The following is a 5643-nucleotide window of genomic DNA, read 5'->3' as shown; positions in this document are numbered from 1 at the left end:
GTGTGTGACACACCTTTGTGCTGAAGGGAAGCAAGAGGAACAGATTTAGAGGGAAGTTATGGAAAGCATCTCCACTTGGCTTAGATTTTCATCGAGGTCCTCAAGATAGTCCCCCCCACACCTCTCCTTGGCTATCTAGGTGAAAGGAATCTGGAATCTTGTTTTCATCCACCGACATTGCAAACAAATGCCCGCATATTTATGGAATCTAGAAAAATGGTATGATGAACCCACTTGCAGAGAGCACGGTTCCATGGTGTAATGGTTAGCACTCTGGACTCTGAATCCAGCCATCCGAGTTCAAGTCTCCGTGGAACCGACCAAGGTCTTGCTTCCCTGGTGGCTCAGAGGTTAAAGCGTTTGCCTGCAATGCAGGAGACCTGGGTTCAATCCCTGGGTCAGGAAGATCCCCTGGAGAAGGAAATGGCAACCCACTCCAGTATTCTTGCCTGGAGAATCCCATGGATGGAGGAGCCTGGAGGGCTACAGTCCACGGGGTCGCAAAGAGTCGGACACGACTGAGCCACTTCACTTCACTTCACTTGCAGAGAAGGGATGGAGACGCAGATGTAGAGAATGGACTTGTGACCCAGAGGGGGAGGGAGAGCGGGGGACAGACGGAGAAAGAGGCATCAAGATATACACACTATTGCGTGTGACTAGATGGCTGGCGAGACGTTGGCTGCGTAACACAGGGAGCCCTGTGGCCCTGTGATGACCTGGAGGGCTGGGGTGGGGGAAGGGAAGGGAGGTTCAAGAGGGAAGGGACATACGTATCATATGGCTGATTGGAGTTGTTGTACAGCAGAAACCAACATAACATTGTACAAAAATTTTTTTCATGCCTGCAAACAGTGTTTCAAGGAATAAAAGAAATAAGTGGATGCCCTAATGAGAGATAGAATGATGGATTCTTTCCCAAGAAGCAAGACTGTTCGATGCGTTTTCACAGGAGCAGAGAGTAAGGAAACCCTGGTACCTTTTTGTTGATTCCAGCCTGACTACCAAACATATCTGAACCCTCAGAAAGTGTCCTGATGAATGGGAAATGGAAAGACTTACCAAGGGCCCTTTCTTCTTTCCCCCACCCAACACTCTTTGCTAGATCTTCTACCAACGGACATTCTTTTAATCACCTTCAAAGAGGCTCTGGGCAAGAGGAGCCCTAGGGAGAGCAGGGGACGGTGCCATAATTGTTCTTAGACAAAGGCAGAGAAAGACGGCCGGAAAGGACTGAGCGCAGAGCCTTGTGTGTGACGCGGGGCCCGCCGTCCCCAGATGGTACCAGAGCATCAGGGTCTCTTCCTGCAAGAAAAATTGGATTAGTCACCGTCTCGTCTCCTAATGGACACACTCTGTGATCTTTAGAGCTTCATTTACTGGGTTAATAGTGCTTTGCCTGAGTTCCTTCGCTACAGAAAAAAGAAAAAAAAAAACCTGTAAGAAGAAATATTCTGGGTGCCGTCCGCAACCACTGACACGAGTAATGTCGTATTCATCACAGACAGACCCCGTATCTCATTACTGCTGAAGAGTTGCCCTGGAGGCATCTGGGCTGGGGCAGGCCAGGCCTCTCATGTGGAACCGTTCAGGTATATTGTGAAATGATTTAATGCGATAATAATGTCCACTTTGCGAGATAGATTATGTTTTTCATAGTGGCTGATGGTTAATGAATGATACATTAGCAAACATCACTAAAACATTCTTGGGAAATGCAGATGAAGACTTGGAGTTCTTTCTTCCTGCTTCTTCTCCACTTTCTCCCCCAGCGGTCCTACCATGACCCCCTCCCCCTCTCTGAAGCATAAAGATGGAAAGCAGAACTTCCAAGAATCAGAAAACTTAATTTATTTAAAAGGGAAAAAAGAAAAACCCAGCTGTGTCCCGGCCTCTCAGCCTCCCCTTCCCAGAAGGAAGTATGCATCCGAAAAACGTTCCAACAGGAGCTGAAATATCTCTTCTGAAATCAAATGAGAATCAATGAAAGTGCGAACCTGAACAAATACATTATGTGTTGACCCAGTTTATTAGATGAAGCCGTTTACCCTGATTTGATTTATCTGGCAATACACAGCTCGGCTGTGAAATGAGATAAGCAGAGACCATTCACCTTATTTACTAGATGATCGCAGCTCTGGCCAGCAAGGCCCTGTTAAAGGGTCTGGCGGCATTTCCATTACAAATTCCTGTTTTTCAGCAGCCACATAGACTCACTTCCAGCTCCAGGCTGACCCAGCCCAGGGAGCAGAGACCCTGGAGACGCCCATCTTTCAGGCTAATTGTTCCCCATCCCTGTTGCTGAGTAAGTACCCAGGAGGAAGACGACTGTCCCGCGTCTAGGAGGCTGGATCTCACCTGCCAAAGGGATTGGGCCTGGTTCCCTGTGCTTTTATTTTGACTCCTCCCATGGACCTTTCCTGGATAGATTCGGTCCAAAATGTGCTGTCTCCATTTCCATTCTTCTGGGGATGGGAAGCCCTCCATGGTTCTCAGAATTCCTCTTCAACATGGGCAGATCTCTGTCCAGAAGGCCGCCAGGGCTGAGATAATGGGAGACAGACCCGCCGTGGATTAAGAGGAGGACCTGCCCAGAGGTTACTCTGAGCTTTTCAGTAAACATCTACAACCCACATGCCTTGATTCAAGGAAGACTCAGAGAGACAGAAAGGGCCGGGGGTGGGAGGTTGCTATTATTAAAGTGTTGTTTAAAGAGGAAATAGAAGAGCGTCCTTAGATCTTTTGGTCTCATTGCTGCTTCAGCCCCACAGAGCATGCAACCCTATGAAACCACTCACACGGGGAAGAACCTGCTACGGGGGAGCCTCCTTAACACGTCTCCAGACTTGGGGCCCAATCACGCACAGCAGAACCATCTCCAGACGTGGGGGCACAATCCCCTTGGGGGCAGAAGGTCTCAGGGAGCTGGTGCTTAGCACAAGAGCGGCTCCCTGCTTCCCGAGTGGGATCCTCAATGGACTCAGGCCTGCGTAGGGGCAGAGAGAAAACGGAACATGAAACCCCAGGCTCTGGGATGTGGTCCTGAGCGTTACCCCCGAGTTCTCTTGGAAGGCCCATCAAATAAAAGGAAGGGAATGAGCTAGGCACACAGCCCCAGGGACAGAGGAAAAGGAGAGGCTGCCTCAGCAGATGAGGATGTTCATGGAAGAAACCCCCTATCAGGGGGTTTGCTCCAACAGCTCTGTCTCCTCAATATATTCTCTTCTGTCTCTTTTTTCAGCTCTCAGATCCTCATATCTTCCCCATGCAACCCGCAGTTAAACCCCTTCTGTCAACCACCATGTAGCCACAACTGCTCTTCCAAAGCCAACATCACCAGCTTTGACCTTCCCTGGAAGTCTCCCTCCTTCACTAGCTGATGAGCACCTGGGTGACTACATTTTTCCAATTCCCAGGTGGTTCGGTGGTAAAGAATCTGCCTGCCAATGCAGGAGACTCAGGTTTGATCCCTGCATTGGGAAGATCCCCTGGAGGAGGAAATGGCAACTCACTCTGGGATTCTTTCCTGGAGAATTCCATGGACAGAGGAGCGGGTGGACTACAGTCCGTGGGGCTACAAAGGGTCAGACAAAACTGAGCATCTGAGCACACACACAGAGCTTATGCTTCTTCAGTCTTGAGGATCACATGTGATAGTATTTACTTAGAATGAAAAGAGAAGCTATTTCCTTGAATCTATGGTTAAGACACACTCCCTAATGAGCTCTTTAACACTATTGTGGGGAATGTAAATTTTTACAGCCACTAAGGAAAACAGGACGGAATTTCTTTTAAAATTTAAGAATAGAACTACCATATGCCTGACAGGCTGAGTAACAGTCACTGCCGTGTCTGACTCTGCAACCCCACGGACTATAGCCTGCCAGGCTCTTGGTCCGTGGGATTTTCCAGGCAAGAACACTGGAGTGAGTTGCTATTCCCTTCTCCGGGAAAACTTCCCAACCCAGGGATCGAACCCAGGTCCTCTGCATTACAGGCAGACCCTTTACCATCTGAGCCACTAGGGAAGCCCTTAACTACCAGAACTACCGTACAATCCAGCAATCCCATTTCTGAGTATATATCAAAAGGAGATGAAATTACTATACTGAAGACATCTGCACTGTTGTTACTGAGTATTATTCAGTGCTATTCACAGCCCCACCCATCAACAGAAAATTGGATTGAAGATTTACTGAGCATGGCCCCACCCATCAGAACAAGACCCAGTTTCCCCCTCAGTCAGTCTCTCCCATTAGAAAGCCTCCATAAGCCTCTTATCCTTATCCATGGAAGGGCAGACAGACCAAAACCACAATCACAGACAACTAGCCAATCTGATCACACGGACCACAGCCTTATCTAACTCAATGAAACTAAGCCATGTCGTGTGGGGCCACCCAAGATGGACGGGACATGGTGGAGAGTTCTGACAGAATGTGGTCCCCTGGAGAAGGGAATGGAAAACCACTTCAGTATTATTGCCTTGAGAACCCCATGAATAGTATGAAAAGGCAAAAAGATAAGACACTGAAAGATGAACTCCCCAGGTCGGTAGGTGCCCAATATGCTACTGGAGAAGAGTGGAGAAATAACTCCAGAAAGAAGGAAAAGATGGAGCCAAAGCAAAAACAATACCCAGTTGTGGATGTGACTAGTGATGGAAATAAAGTCCAATGTTGTAAAGAGCAATATTGCATAGGAACCTGGAATGTTAGGTCCATGAATCAAGGTGAATTGGAAGTGATCAAATAGGAGATGGCAAGAGTGAACATCGACATTTTAGGAATCAGCGAACTGAAATGGACTGGAATGGGTGAATTTAACTCAGATGACCATTATATCTAATACTGTGGGCAAGAATCCCTTAGAAGAAAATGGAGCAGCCTTCAGTCAACAAAAGAGTCTGAAATGCAGTACTTGGATGCAACCTCAAAAAGGACAGAATGAACTTCGTTCATTTCCAAGGCAAACCATTCAATATCACAGTAATCCAAGTCTGTGCCCCAACCAGTAATGCTGAAGACGCTGAAGTTAAATGGTTCTATGAAGACCTACAAGACCTTCTAGAACTAACACCCAAAAAAGATGTCCTTTTCATTATAGGGGACTAGAATGCAAAAGTAGGAAGTCATGAGATACCTGGAGTAACAGGCAAATTTGGCCTCGGAGTACAGAATGAAGCAGGGCAGAGGCTAATAGAGTTTTGCCAAGAGAAGACACTGGTCATAGCAAACACCCTCTTCCAACAGCACAAGAGAAGACTCTACACATGGACATCACCAGATGGTCAACACCAAAATCAGATTGATTATATTCTTTGCAGCCAAAGATGGAGAAGCTCTATACAGTCAGCAAAAACAAGACCGGGAGTTGACTGTGGCTCAAATCATGAACTCCTTATTGCCAAATTCAGATTTAAATTGAAGAAAGTGGGGAAAACCACTAGACCATTCAGGTATGACCTAAATCAAATCCCTTATGATTATACAGTAGAAGTGACAAATGGATTCAAGGGATTAGATCTGATAGACAGGGTACCTGAAGAACTATGGACGGAGGTTCGTAACATTGTACAGGAGGCAGTGATCAAGACCATCCCCAAGAAAAAGAAATGCAAAAAGGCAAAATGGTTGTCTGGAG

The 5643-nt window shown here is 47.1% G+C and overlaps 1 non-coding gene across 1 annotated transcript; it reads left to right on the top strand.

The window, feature by feature from the left end:
* Positions 1 to 247: 247 nt before the first annotated feature.
* On the top strand, positions 248 to 319 carry TRNAQ-CUG (transfer RNA glutamine (anticodon CUG)). The gene has a single exon. It is a non-coding gene; the product is annotated as a tRNA-Gln (tRNA).
* The last annotated feature ends 5324 nt before the right edge of the window (positions 320 to 5643 follow it).

This window comes from Bos mutus, chromosome 23 (assembly GCF_027580195.1).
Source record: "Bos mutus isolate GX-2022 chromosome 23, NWIPB_WYAK_1.1, whole genome shotgun sequence".
In the NCBI taxonomy this organism is placed as follows: Eukaryota; Metazoa; Chordata; class Mammalia; order Artiodactyla; family Bovidae; genus Bos; species Bos mutus.
Note: the sequence above shows the minus strand (reverse complement) of the source record. Positions and strands in the feature narration are given on the sequence as shown.